Source organism: Balaenoptera ricei, chromosome 16, assembly GCF_028023285.1.
Source record: "Balaenoptera ricei isolate mBalRic1 chromosome 16, mBalRic1.hap2, whole genome shotgun sequence".
In the NCBI taxonomy this organism is placed as follows: Eukaryota; Metazoa; Chordata; class Mammalia; order Artiodactyla; family Balaenopteridae; genus Balaenoptera; species Balaenoptera ricei.
Window position 1 is genome coordinate 50,308,153 of NC_082654.1, and position 15,810 is coordinate 50,323,962.

Sequence of the window (15,810 nt, forward strand, 5' to 3'; positions counted from 1 at the left end):
ATTCTCTATTTATAATAAAATTGACATCATCAGTACAAATGAAATTTGAGGGACAGTCTTTCTTCTATACTCTCCAAGTTTTTCTAAAAATAGCATATTTCTTTTTCACAATCAGAGAAAAATACTCTTTAAAGAGCTAATAAAAGTTTCAATGGAATTAGCACTTTGGAACTAGAAACTTAGCCATTATCTAGTCTAGTCCTGCCCACTGCCATTCTACAGAACAGAGAACTGAGACCTAAAGCATGTCCTGAATGAGACTATCCAATAGTCAATACTGCACTAAGGATAACCACTCAGGCCTCTGGATTGTTTAAGTCAGTTAAAATAACACATTTTAAGATTTATTCTCTTATCTTTTAAAAATATACTTTCTACGATTTTCCATGGGTCTTTTCCCCTGCTTTATTCTAATTTTTACATATCTCACCACATTCTCAACCTAAATAAGGTTAGGTCCCCTACTAGCCACTCTCCTAGTACTCTACACTTTTCTTTCCTAGCACCAATACTGCATTGTCATGACATAACTGGGTGGGTTTGTGTTTTTTTAATCTGGTCTCCCCCACTACAGCATAAGCTCTATGAAAGTAGAACTCAGGGTTATTTTTATTCTCTATTGTATAACCGAGTCTGAACAGTCTCTAGTCTGTAACAGGTGCTCATTACATACTTATCAAGTTGAATTATACTTTCCAAGTCTTAAAGACTTAGAAATAATTACCAACACTAAACTGATCATCTCAGAATTCTTGTCTCTGCTTCCTCAAAAAGACTATTTCTTTCTCCTTAGAAAAGTTAAGGGCTCTATGCAAGTGCCAAGAAAATAGGAGGTTTTCATTATTCTTGAATCCCAAATAATTCCTAATTCTTTTGTAACTTATTTGATCCATGTGTGGTTATTTAGAAGTGCACTGTTTAATTTCAAAGATTTTCTCATTATCTTTTGTTATTGGTTTCTAACTTAATTCCATTATCGTCAGAGAACATTATGAATGATTTCAATCCTTTGATATTTGTTGAGGCTTGCTTTAATGACCCAGCAAATGGGTCACACTCTATCCTTACTGGGTGTGATGTTCACTATATATTATGTTTTTTTGTTGCATCACCCGACCTTCCGTATCTTTACTAATGTTCTGTCTGCCAGTTTCATCAGCAGTCAGTGTGGTCATGGTCCCTGATCTAAAATTTTAGGTAACGTACACAGTGCTTACAATGGGTCAGATACAGTTCTAAGATATAAAATACATTTATATTATATATATGTTTTATATATACATATGACATATGTACATATCATATATATATAAACTTACAACCACTCCATGAGGTAGGAGCCATTATTCCCATTTTACAGATGAGGAAACAGACACAGAGATGTTACTCAATTTACCAAAACTGCTGATGGCCCAGCTAGGAAGAAGCAGAGCTGGGATTTAAACCCAACCAGAGTCCATGCTCTTAACCACTATATATTTATAACACATGATCCTAGAATAAAATGTTTTCCCTCAAGTAGAAAAAAATTTTACTGCAACAGTACCCCCCCAAATGGTTAAGAACTATTTTTTTATTAGAAATGCTTAAGATGTGAATTTTAAAAGGATACAAATATTGCATCCTCAGTATCAGGGCAAACTACGCAAAAAATATGAGTAGAAAAAGAAGACCGAAAACAATTATACTGAATGCCAACAATGGTTGTTATGAGACGCTGGGGATGTGTTTCCTTTTTGTTCTACTTTTCCATGTTTTCTGAGTCCTGAATATGTATCATCCCTATAGTAAGTAAAAACTAAAGAGCATTCTATAACCACTGACTTAACTGAGAGTGTTCTGCCTTAATTTTCAAGAGGTAAAAAATGTTAGCAAGACAATGAATCACCAGAGATAATGGATACTAAAAAGTGCTTTGTAAACTATAAAGCTATTCAAATGTTAGTAATTTAAGCATCCCAAAACCAAATAAAAGCTTTTTTATGTCTTTCCCTTTTTAAATTTCAACTTTTATTTATTTTTTATTTTTTTAGTTTTTTTAGTTTTTGGCTGCACCACGCTGGTATGTAGGATCTTAGCTCCCTGACCAGGGATCGAACCCACACCTCCTGCACTGGAAGGCAGTCTTAACCACTGGACTGCCAGGGAAGTCCCTCAACTGTTTTTAAATGCCTGATTATTTTAAAACTTAAATATTCTGTCTAAACAAATTCATAAGAGCTGATTTTTGAAGGGCAGAACATTAAAGTACCACACATCCCTGAATACTAACAAAAACGAAAGCAACCAACAAATTTACAACAGATCACACTCTTTTAGTATCACTGAAAATCCCCTTATCTGTAATCTAATAAAATGTTGATTCAGTGCTGAAGATTTAAATAGGAAACCCAAATTTAACCCCCCAAAGTGATCTGTTACTTTTGGAAAAGAATTTTTATAACTCCTTAAGAAAAGGGAATAATTCGTTTAAAGATGACTTAATACACACTGTAACACTAAAATTGTCCATATCATAATTAGTTGTAAGAATATCAGCTCAGTCTATTTAGGATATGTTTCTCTTTCAAAGTTTCTTCTGCTATTTCTGCAACAGAACCTATGAACAAAGAACGCACAGCTGCCTCGCAGATGTATAATTTCAGTGTTTAGATTCCATTCTTCCTAGCTTCATTCTGCAAGAGATTTTGGATTTTCTATTTCCATATGGTTTTTGACCTTCCTCAGTTTAGGTTCTACCTCCCCACATCTTACTCTATTTTAGTCCATTATTATAGAAAAACACTTCAAATTTGAAACATCTTAATTTTTTTTAAAGCTTAAAACTTGCACAGCTGAAAAGAGGAGAATATACAAGAAAAAAAGATGAACAGATAACTAGAACAAGACAGCCAAATTTCCAAAACTTTCTATTTCTATTTAGATAACTCCCCCCAACCCCGTCCCCTTAATTCTAAGTTTCTTATATTTCAGGTTCAGACATACAAGTTCAATGTATGCACAGAATTTCAGCTTTACTCACCTAATTTCATCAAATTCTTAAATTATGGCAGAAACATTAAGCAGTAAGACTTTTTTTAACTTACACTGTGTATACCAAAATGTTTACAGATGTCACCTTTGAGTAGCATGAATATGAGATTTTTACTTTCTTCTCGGGGCTTTTCTGTGTTTTAAATTTGTTCAGTGAGCACTACTTCTGTAATAAGGAGGCAAAAAAGACTTTTGTTTTAAAGAGAAACCTGCGAGGAAAAGGATTCTTTTTAAATGTCTACATGCCATAACCACTTATGTTTAAAAATTTTTTATGGGGGGCTTCCCTGGTGGCGCAGTGGTTAAGAATCTGCTTGCCAATGCAGGGGACACGGGTTCGAGCCCTGGTATGGGAAGATCCCACATGCCGCGGAGCAACTGGGCCCGTGAGCCACAACTACTGAGCCTACGCGTCTGGAGCCTGTGCTCCGCAACGGGAGAGGCCGCGACGATGAGAGGCCCGCGCACCGCGATGAAGAGTGGCCCCCGCTCACCACAACTGGAGAAAGCCCTCGCACAGAAACTAAGACACAACACAGCGAAAAATAAATATTAATTAATTAATTAATTTTTTAAAAAAAGATGAGGAACAAAGGATACATTGTATAGCACGGGGAATTATAGCCATTATCTTAAAAAAAATTTTTTTTTTATGGAACAACATAAGCAATTTACTAATATTCCAGAGGACAGTCTCAGCATCATTAACAGGTAAAAATCAGGTTTCATTTCTCAACCTATTTGACTCCCAAAACTGCCTCCTAGATGAGCTTATTCACTTTCATTTTCAATTGATGTGGCAGTATTTTAAAATTTTTTTCTTCCTGTTCTCTCACAGGATAGATTTTAAATGTATTCTAAGAAACAATACAAATAACACAATTATGTTTTACAAATATCTACCCAATTTCAACTACTTTAAGAGTAAAAGCCATGGTAAAGCTGTGAAAAAGGCTTGTCTGTGTGATCATCATCAACAATTAAACATATATGTCTCAGAAATGAGATATACAACACTAATTTTATTTTATTTATTTTAATTAATTAATTAATTAATTAATGGCTGCGTTGGGTCTTCCTTGCTGCGCACAGGCTTTCTCTAGTTGCGGTAAGTGGCGGCTACTCTTTGTTGCGGTGCGCAGACCTCTCATTGCCGTGGCTTCTCTTGTTGTGGAGCACGGGCTCTAGGCGCGCGGGCTTCAGTAGTTGTGGTGCGCAGGCTTAGTAGTTGTGGCTCACAGGCTCTAGAGCGCAGGCTCAGTAGTTGTGCCACACAGGCTTAGTTGCTCTGCAGCACATGGGATCTTCCTGGACCAGGGCTCGAACCCGTGTCCCCTGCATTGGCAGGCGGATTCTTAACCACTGCACCACCAGGGAGGTCCCAGAACACTAATTTTAAAAAATATTTACGAGAAGGGTTCTTGTTTAAAAAGTAACTGTATTCCACTGACCTTTTAATATCCTTTTTTCTACAATGCAAAGGAAACATTAAGAAAGTCAAAGAATGACAGTCAAAAAGTTACCCATGAAAAGTTTCTAACAAATCTTATATATTAAAAAGAGGGGCTTCCCTGGTGGCGCAGTGGTTAAGAATCCGCCTGCCAATGCAAGGGACACGGCATATTACTGAAATGTACACAATAAAAGTTATCTGTTATCAAGTGACCATATTTTGTTGATTTGGTGTATATTTAAGATACTTCTGGATACTGTTGAAATATTTTTATTTCATGACATTTTTAAATGATTTTTTGAAAAAAGTTTAAGAACCTCACCAAAATTTAACAGCCTTTACTTTAACGTTTTCCATCAGGAGCTCCTTTCAGCTAGAAATCTAAAATATTCTTAGTTAAATACAAATTTAAGACATTCAAGATCTTATATTCCTAAAATATATTACAAAAATTTTAAAGTAAGAAAACTACCTAAAAATTTCAACATACACAAAACAGTATGACAACCACGCAAGTCTCCTCCAGATTTAACTTCAAAATTGAGAGCCTGTAACATTGCAGATCATTTACCTGAAGGCTACGCTCAAAAGAGGAGATAAGAAAGCTGAGCATGGAAGAATACCACTGGTCATACGGTATTCCCTTCATTACCTGAAATGACTGCCAGGACAGGAAGAGTGACTTTTCAGCCAAAAGTCAGAAATCCAGTGCTGTCATCAGGACCAAAAGCATTATAAGACCTGCAATTTCAGTGACTAACTGCTCTACATTAAAGTCCTGGAATTTTCTTTATTTTTTTCTTTAAGCATAAAATAACCTTAAAGTTTATCAAGTCCTCTCACTTTTTAAGATAAGGAAACAGAGATCAGATAGAGTTAATATAGTATCCAAGACTGCACAGTTAGCTTAGTGGTAGTACCAGTACTAGATGTTAGTTTGTAAAAAATTAGAAGCCAATACTTAAGTGTTTTGCTGCTTCTTTAAAATTTTTCATATTTCCCAAATTATCCACAGTAGGTGTACTGCTTTTATAATTTTTTTAAATTTATTTATTTATTTATTTATTTATTTATTTATTTATTTATTTATTTTTGGCTGTGTTGGGTCTTCGTTGCTGCGCACAGGCTTTCTCTAGTTGCGGCGAGCGGGGGTTACTCTTCGTTGTGGTGTGCAGGCCTCTCATTGCGGTGGCCTCTCTTGTTGTGGAGCACGGGCTCTAGGCACGCAGGCTTCAGTAATTGTGGCGCACGGGCTCGGTAGTTGTGGCTCATGGGCTCTAGAGCACAGGCTCGGTAGTTGTGGTGCATGGGCTTAGTTGCTCCGCGGCATGTGGGATCTTCCCAGACCAGGGCTCAAACGCGTGTTCCCTGCATTGGCAGGCGGATTCTTAACCACAGTGCCACCAGTGAAGTCCTGCTTTTATAATTTTTAAAAGAGCAAAATATGTTTGCTTTAAAGACTACTAAATACTTCCGGGAGCCCTCTCCCTCTCCTTTCTGGTCCAAGGTCTCACTCTATAGGCCACTTTCTCAGGAAGGCCTTCCAAAGCACCCGCACCCTAAACAGACCAGGTTCCCTTATTACACACTCTTATAAGCTCCCTGTACTTCCGTTTTCTATATCTTAATATAACTATAATTAGATAATTATTTGTGAAATTATTTAATGTCTATCTTCTCTACGTAGGTCTTAAATTGCTGTTTCCAGGGCTGTTCTGGGCTCTCTGCTGTTATATACCAGGAGTTCCTGAAATGAGGTCCATAACATAACCATGAAATTATACGCTTGTTACATTTGTGTAGTTTTCTTCAGATACTCACAAAATGACCTTTAAAAGGGTTAAGAACCAAAAATAGTAGATTTATGTTGTGTACCTCCCCAGAGCCATCCTTTCTTTGGGGAAACAACCACTTGCCCATCTCACATGGTTCCAGGAAAGCTATTAGTCCCTGACTGCTCCAGTGGGCATATAAGCCATTTCTGGCCAATGATGGTACCCCAGACTCCATGTAGACCTGATAACAATCTCTCCATGAGACAGAATACATGCACCTGGGAAAGAAGTGCTTTTTCCCTCTCTTGAATCCATAGCAATAAGGCCCATTATAAGCCTAGAGTTACCAGTGGTCCTCTCTGCCAGATGAAGCCAAGAAAGAGGTAAGCGGAGAAGACAGACCCCCGATTACATCGTCTGAACACTTAGATCTAGCCATACCTACTTCCAGTCTTTTCAAAAACGTGAGGGGCCGGGTAGGAGGGGAGACTTTTTCCCCTTTAAGCTATGAGTCAGGTTTGTCACTTGCAAGCAAAAGTCACCTGAGAGAGCCACCCAATTCCCACTGTTGAAATATACAACTTATATGGTAATCACTCCCAAATGTCTACCTCCAGCCCAAATCGCTGTCAAACTCCAGACCGATATATGCAAGCAACTGCCAAGTAGAACTCTCTACCTGGTGTTCCAGAGGATCAAAACTAAACTATTTTCCTCCAGAAGCCAGCTCTCCCTCCACTTTTTTCATCTCAGCCAACAACACACATCTACCCTACCAGGTTTCCGATTTAGAAACCTGGGAGTCATTCTTGACAATCCCATTCCTCCTCTCTCCCCCAGCTAATTACCAAGTCCTCTCCATTCTACGCCCTAATTACCTGCCACTATGCTAGTCTGAGCCAGGATGGAACAGCTTCCCTACAAGTTTTAGTGTCTTCAGTCTTCTTTTCTTCAAACTGATTCTCCGCTATGTAACTAATCTCACAAAACTGCAAATTTGACTATTTTATCCCCACACTTGACATACCACTATCCTCCTTAAGTGAACACCCAATTATATACAGATAGAGCAACAACCAAGCTCCACAGCTTCAGATGTTATTAGTGGTATAAAAAATGTATACAGTAAGAAAACAAGGTTCATCAGAAACATAAAAGTATAGAAGAGTAACAATGTCCATAATATCAGGGTAGCTCAAATTCACCAGTTTTTAATAAAAGATACTCAAGAATATCATTCCTTATCTAGTTCGTGCCTATTCATTAGTTCTATATTTAACTGCCCTTATGAACTTGGTTTAGGGATCCCCTCCTGAGTCCACAAGATGGATTCCACTAATCATCTGATCTCCTTAAGACCCTACTCTAGTGCTTTCTTCAAAAAACATTACTGGGGATCTTTGAGCATGTCATTTTGTTTCTATCAATATTTTTTTAGAACTGATAGCCTTTAAAATATTGGCTATACAGCACTATGTACAATAGCCAAGACATGGAAACAACCTAAATACCCATCTACAGATGAATAGATAAGAAGATGTGGTATATATATACAATGCAATATTACTCAGCCATAAAAACGAATGAAATAATGCCACTTGCAGCAACATGGACGGACCTAGAAATTATCATGCTAAGCAAAGTAAATAAGACACAGAAAGATAAATATCAAAGATATTTGATATCATATCAAATATCATATATCATTTATATGTGGAATCTAAAGTATGACACAAATGAACTTATCTACAAAACAGAAACAGACTCACAGACATAGAGAACAGACTTCTTGTTGCCAAGGGGGAGGGCGATGAGGGAGGGAAGTAGTGGGAGTTTGGGATTAGCAGATGCAAACTATTATATATAGGATGGATAAAAAACAAGGTCCTAGTGTATAGCAGAGGGAACTATATTCAATATCCTGAATCAACTTTGCTATCCAGCAGAAATTAACACAACATTGTAAATCAACTATACTTCAATAAAATTAAAAGTTGGCTATAAGGACTTTCCTGGTGGCGCAGCAGTTAAGAATCTGCCTGCCAGCTGATTCACTTTGTTATAAAGCAGAAACTAACACACCATTGTAAAGCAATTATACTCCAATAAAGATGTTAAAAAAAAAAAAAGAATCCACCTGCCAATGCAGGGGACATGGGTTCAATCCCTGGTCCGGGAAGATCCCACATGCCACGGACAACTAAGCCCGTGCACCACAACTACTGAGCCTGCACTCTAGAGCCCATGAGCCACAACTACTGAGCCCACGTGCCACAACTACTGAAGCCCACGTGCCTAGAGCCTGTGCTCCGCAACAAGAGAAGCCACCACAATGAGAAGCCCACGCACCGCAACGAAGAGTAGCCCCCACTCGCCGCAACTAGAAAAAGCCCATGCACCGCAACTAGAAAAAGCCCATGTGCAACAAGACCCAACGCAGCCAAAATAATTAATTAATTAATTTTTAAAATTAACATAAAATTTACATAACATAAAATTAACATAAACATAACATAAAATTAACATAAAATTAGCTATAAAATTGACAAACATTATAACTATGATTTAGTAAATTACCTAAATATTTACAATTACTTTTATATCTACTTTTTAAAAAATTAGGTATATGATGATTGTTAATGATGATATATAAATACTGGATATTATCTTTAAAATAACCCACAAAATTGGTTGTCACAACTCTCCCACAATTCCCCCCTTACATAATCTGTGCCACTGTGTGAAAATTACCAGCTCTTTAGATAGCCTGTAAGTTCAGAAAATGAGCAAAAGAAATTAAGAGGAAAAAGTGGGGGGCGGGGGGGGGTCAAAGTACCTCGCAATCAGATTGGCATACCTTGTCGTGAGAGACCCCATCCAAAAATAAATATTTCTCTATACTGCCTGAAACATTTTACTTGTTAAAGAGGTTTAACAAGCATCCTCTCTTAAAAAATGACTTTTCACAGTAACAGTAGAGCTATAAGTCACTCCTACATTAGTGTGGTTTAAATTCTTCTTCCCAACATCTACACTAAAGGGATGGGAGTTTTGATAAGTGAGAGAAACCCTATTCACCAATTATAAAGCGCATGTATTTTTCATATTTTAGCACCTCTGAAATTAGGATGCATCTTACAATCGACGGCTTCTTAAAACTAACTAGAAGCATATTTTCTGTATAAATGGTCTATAAAATTATGGTGCATCTTATAGTTGGCATAATTCAACACAACTCAGCATTTAATCTTAGGGTTAAAGAGTTGGACTGATGTGGTCAATATGGACCTTGAGGTTTTAAAACAACATTCTAAAAGCATAAACACTAATAAAATGTGGAAGAGGGAAGGAAAGGCTTTCTAGACCAAAATTTAGCCTGAGAGGAAACCCACTTTCCTTTCTCTCCACGGCTCCCTGCTCCCAAGATCCAAAAGTCATATCAATACAACTACAACTGATATCCAGCTGCTGCCAGGCTAGATAGGGCCTTTTTCCATTTATCATTTTAATATGCAACAAAGCCAGTTACAGACCCCTTCTACAGTCTAGGAGCAGAACTAATATTTGTATAAAAATCGCTGTAAAAGACCAAATGACTCACGAAAGTACACACTTAACATGTGTACATATCACTGTATACAAATTATATTTCAATAAGGTTGTTTTTTTAAAAAGACAAACGAGTGACAAAAGGCAACAAACTTTCAGTTATAAGGTAAGTTAAGTACTAGGGATGTAATGTACAACAACATGATAAATATAATTAACACTGCTGTATGTTATATATGAAAGTTGATAAGAGAGTAAATCCTAAGAGTTTTCATCACAGGAAAAAATTTTGTTTTCTATTTCTTTAATTTTGTATCTATATGAGATGATGGATGTTCACTAAACTTACTGTGATAATCATTTCATGATGTAAGTCAAATCATTACACTGTATACCATAAACTTATAGAGTGCTGTATGTCAATTATATCTCAATAAAACTGGAAGAAAAAAAAATAAGTGCAAAAAGAAAATATTAGATTAAAAACTTCATGCATTAAGCAAATCCCTTTTGGGACTTCCCTGGTGGCGCAGTGGTTAAGAATCCACCTGCCAATGCAGGTAACACAGGTTCAATCCCTGGTCTGGGAAGATCCCACATGCTGCAGAGCAACTAAGCCGGTGCACCACAACTACTGAGCCTGTGCTCTAGAGCCCGCAAGCCACAGTTACTGAGCCAGCGCACCGCAACTACTGAAGCCTGTGCACCTAGAGCCTGTGCTCCGCAACAAGAGAAGCCACTGCAATGAGAAGCCCATGCGCAGCAATGAAGACCCAATGCAGCCAAAAATAAATAAATAAATATATAAATTTATTAATTTTTTTTTTTTAAAAAAGAAAATCCCTTTCTTCAGAAGGGGTTCCATCCAGAATTAGAAAACGGGGAAGACTTCAAAAAGAGATGGAATTTGAAATGGAGCTTGAAGGAGGCAGGACTTGTACATACAACAATTACCATTTATGCAGTCCCAGTAGAGGGAAGAGTTATAAGCAACAGCAGATGAAGGCTGGAAAGAACATGTGCAGGAAGCAAAAATAGTGGAAGATAAGAATCTGGCAAATCTGAGGCAAATCCCAAGGAAACAATTTCATTTAATAGAAGACACTGGAAACTTCTGAGTGGGGAAGTGACAAGAATGGGATTCAAGATTAATTTAGGCAGAAATGCATAAGTTAACCTGGATAAAGGTGGAAGTAAAGGCAAGAAGATCATAACATTAGTCCAGGTGGGATGAGAACCTGATTCAGCTAGGAGGGAAAAAAAAAAAAAAAAAAAGATTGAAGAGGGAAAATTATCAAATATACAAATATGTACACAGGACATAATATTGTATATAAGTATATCGAATCAAAGAAATTTAAAGAAAAAAGAATTATGTGAAAACCAAATAATTTGAAAACTCAATAAATAAATTTCTGGAAAAAATATTAAACACGAAAATTCACACAAGAAATAGAAAACCTACACAGATCAACAGCTATTAAATAAACTGAAATGGTACTCAAATTCCTCTCCAGGAAAAAAATATATATATAAGCCTGAATGCTCTTATAGGTGAGTTCTGCCAAACTCTCAAGTAAAAGATAATCCCAGTCTAAACTGTTCCTGAAAAGAGAAAAAAGAAGGAAAGTGGCCCAACTCATTTTGTAATCTATTATAACCTTGATACCAACATGTATTAAGAACTGTACCAGAGTTGGCATGAATAGAGAGAAGAGTGACAATACCATGAAAGCAGAACCAACAGATGTTGGCTACAGACAACACGTGATGGGATGGGGAAAGGACTAGGTTTGGGATAACATCAACAAATATAAGGAACACCAGGGAAACAAGTTTGGTAAGAAGGAGGAGTTCACTTTGAACCTGAATAATCAGGTAGAGATACACATAAAACAATTTGAAAAACCAGGATTCAAGGGCAGAAGAGAAATAAAGAATAGAGATCTGAGAATTATTCAGACAGAAGGGTCTGAAACAATGTCAAAGGACCAGAGATGTATGAAAAATGATCTGAAAAGTGAAACTTGGAGAACACTTACATTAATGAGGAGGAAGGAAGAACAGAAAGTGAAAAGGGGCAAAGAGTAACGAGGTCAGTATAATGTCACAGAAGCCCTGTTTTCATCTAGTTAATTCATACTCATCCTTCGGAACTGTCACAGGGTTTCAACATAACATTTTTAAGAAGGCCTTCTGAGATTCTTCCAACATACACCAGCACCAGGTCAGGCCCCCACTTTAAGCTCTTATAAATACTCCGCACTTTATCTATACAATTACATTTAATTATAGAATTCATTCTTAAATATATGTCTCCCTTAGTAGACTTTAAGCTCCATGAAGGCAAGGCACCGTATCTGTTGTTGCCTCCTACTGACTCGTGTGTTACGTTAGAATACAGTAAGTATTCGTTGAATGAAATGGACAGGTGAATGATGGACAAGGAAAGGTATTTCAAGAATGATGGGTCGATGTTAAGTGCTACAAAAAGCTCAAGCTGACTTAGAAAGGGGGCTTTAAAAGTGTTTATTAGGTTACAGGTGACCTTTGTGAAGGTGAAATCCAAAAAATACGGGGTTAAGAAGTGAATGGATCGCCAGGAAGTAAAGGCAGGAAAAGTAAACTACTCTTGGCAATGTCTAGAGTTGGGATTATGAAGGAGTGAATTTTAATTTTACTTCATTTTGCTCTATTTTTCTTTAACGAACATGTATTACTTTTATAAGAACATAATTTCTTTTTATTGTTAATATGATTTGAAAAGGAAAGGCAGCAACAAGACAGGTTGAGGGAGTAGCAGACTCAAGGGAATGTTTTTGTAAATTGAAGAAATCTTAGGCACATTCATACCTGTAAGAACTCTAAGACAAAAGAGTAACTTATACTCCATTAAGTAGGAAAGAAGAGAAAAATGAAATAAGGTGTTAACCAGGAGGAAGGACAAAAAATATTCTTCCACTAAGATGGAAGGAAAGAAGATGATAAAAGGAATCCAGCAAATTCTGGAAGGAGCTCCCATTGGATGCCTCAATGTTTTCAGGAAAGGATGTGAAGTGAAGAAAGCAGAAAAAGTTTAAAATGAGTTCTACGGAGAATGTGCGGGCGGGTGGGGGGTGAAGGGCGGGGCGTGGTGGTGGTGCAAAACAGGAGTGGAACACTGATTCTGTTAGAGATCATTCTAAATTTCAACTGGCCTTTTGTAAACTTCAACCCATTTCTAGCTCAGAACTGCCCGTATTTTAGCTTTAATTTTAAATATTTAAATAAAATTCTAGTTCAGAAACTTTCTATTTCAACAACTGGAAAGTTATAAGCATTGATACATTCTACTTTAATTCAGACTTGAACTCCTCTTTTGAAATAAATACAATAAAGGAGTTGTTTTCAACTCAAGCAACAAAATAGCGATCATTTCAAGTATGAGTTTACTGAAAAGCGCTCCTAAACGTCAGAGTGTCTACAGAGAAAGGCTTTTTGTAGTTGTTGTTGTTTAACTCTTCGCATGCCTCCCTTTAACAGATCCTGAATAATAGAAAAAATCTTGGGTTCAAATCCCAGCTCATTTAGACAAGTTATTCAACCTCTTTGCTTCTCGGTTTCCTCTTCTAAAAAATGAGGAATATACTAACCAGGATTATCATAGGGATTAAATGACGTAACACAGGTGAACGTGCCAAGTTCGTACTATGTACTCAGAACAGTTTGCTAACCGTCTGAAAGACAAAACCTGCAGCACTTTGACCAAATTAAAACATCCGAAAGCCTGAAAGAGCACAAGTCACAAAACGCCAGATCCTAGCACACAGCACACTATTTTTCTTCCCTGACGCAAGCTATTTTTTTTTTTTTTCTTGCCAAACCTTTCCAGTAGGAGTCTGGAAAGAGAAAAAAACGGTTACATTCAATCCAGCAGAAAGTTTTCAGAAACTGAAGTGCAGAATCACAACAGACATGGCAGCGGAGGCAGCGCAGGACAACAGGTGAACCTCCGAGAAACCTGGCACCTTCCCGCGGGCAAGTTTTGCGGGAGGGCTGGCAGTTCCTCCTGGCTCTACCGCCCCACGAAACAGACATTCGTTTTCTCTCTCTCTCTTTTTTTTTTTTTTTTTTTTGCAGAAACGTAATGGACAAATCGCGAATATCACCCTCGCAGCTCCCGGGCGGGGAGGTGAGCGTCTTTCCCATTTAAGGATTCAAGAATCGTCCTTGGTGGCAGCTTTCGCCCACACCGCCTCCCCAAACTCGGCCTGAAACCCGGGGGTGGGGAACAAAGAGGGGCCCAGAGGCGGGGACGTCGCGGGGGGCGGCCAGGGGGCCCGGGTCTCCGGCAGGGCCAGGCCCGGGGCGGCAGGGCCCAGTCGGCTGCGGCCTGACAGAGCCGGGGCAGCGGGGACCCTGCGGAGCGGCCAGGCCCGGCGGCCCCCAGCTCGGGCCTCCCTCGCGCTCCAGGCTCCCCCCGAAACTTCGCCCCGAGCCCGCGCCAGCCTCCCTGCCGCGGCCGGCCTCTTCCGACGCGCACACGCACTCTCCGGACGAGCCAACTCACCCGGACCCTGGGGAACTCATCCTGCAGCCCTCGGCGCGGAGCAGGGTGGGCGCGGCGAGCCGCCGGGGCAAGGCAGGGGCCCGGCTCGGCCTCCGCCCTGGGCGTGCAGCGGCCCCAGCCCGGTCGCCCCTCGCGCGGCTGTACGATTCTCGTCTCGCGCGGACGGACGCGGCGCAGCCCGAGCCTTCCTGCCCGCCCTCCTCCCTCCTCCTTCGCCGAGCGCCAGCAGGCGGATTCCAATCTCGGCAGCCGTCGCCGCCGCCGCCGACACTCGCCAAGGAGGGAGGAGTGGGGGGGGCCGGCACGGGAGCGGGGTCTGGGGGGAGGGGCGGGCCTCCGCGAGACTGGCTGCAGCGCGCGCGCACTGGGAGGGCGCCCGCCCCGCCCGGCCGGGGACGCGAAAGGAGCCGAGCGCGCGGCGGAAGTGCCCGAAGGGTCTGAGGGGCTCGGCGCCCCACTGCCGGGGAGGAGGGCTGGCAGCCGGCAAGGGGGCGCCGGGCTGCCGTAGGGGAGGGGGGTTCTCCTCCGCGCGGCCCCGTCGGCCCCTCCTCACCGAGACGCCCCATTGCCGCTGTGGCGGGGCTGGCCAGTGTCCGGAAGCCGTGTCGAGCAGACGCAGTGCTCGCGCCGCACACGACTGAGCGCCGTGGAACAGCGCGGACATCGCAGCCCCTTGCTGCGCGCTGGCCGGGCCCCCCGGCACTGCCAGTGTTCCGGGGTTCCTTCGTGTGGACCCCTCCCCCCGACAAACTAACTCAACAAAAACTCTGACACGTGAGGGCAAGTCAGCGCTTGCGGAATAAGCCTGATCGCTGAGAATTCACACGCCACGGCGGGGAACTGCCCGATCGTGGTAGTAGTGGTTGCGACAAAGGAAAGAATAATGTAGCCACAGTGTAACCATTATTCACCCACAGCTCCCCGGCTTCTCTTCCTGGGCTCTTTGCCAGCGTGCCATGGCGCAGGTAGGGAGGTGGAGGTGGACAGGCTCCGGGTGAGCTGCAGGGGAAAGGAGCATTTCCGCGTCGATCCTGGAGCTCCGAGGCCTGGCCCGCCCGCGGACCCTGTGATGGAGCCCGTGAATTCCAAAGGCATAAGATGAGGAGCGGCGTTAACCCAACAGAACTGAAGTCAGCGGACTATAAATATTGCTCCTTTCTCTGCCTTTGGCTCACTCTAGGGACCTCGGATACACTCCGGAGCCTCATTCCCTCCATTTGGAAAACATAAATAATTGTCACTACCTCTTTTCTTCCATTTGTCCTCATTCTTTGGAAAATGCCGTTAAAAGTTTTCAATGTCCTGGATGTGAAGAAAGAGTCTAGGTCCCTTTTTAACAACCAAATGTGACCTTGATCTCTTTGGTAAGTCTTTCAACGAATGTATGGTGTTAAATTAAGTCTCTTTACAAAAGATACTCTTTTTTAAAGTTACCTTTATAAAATCACTTT

General features: G+C 40.5%; 1 protein-coding gene across 2 annotated transcripts in view; it reads right to left on the reverse strand.

The window, feature by feature from the left end:
* Positions 1-14,644, reverse strand: part of BMPR1A (bone morphogenetic protein receptor type 1A) — a 140,305-nt gene extending 125,661 nt beyond the window's left edge. For both annotated transcript variants that reach the window (XM_059900998.1, XM_059900999.1), the window contains exon 1: positions 14,360-14,644. The gene's annotated coding sequence lies outside the window, so the exon portion shown is untranslated. The remainder of the gene's footprint in view (positions 1-14,359) is intronic.
* Positions 14,645-15,810: the final 1,166 nt, after the last annotated feature.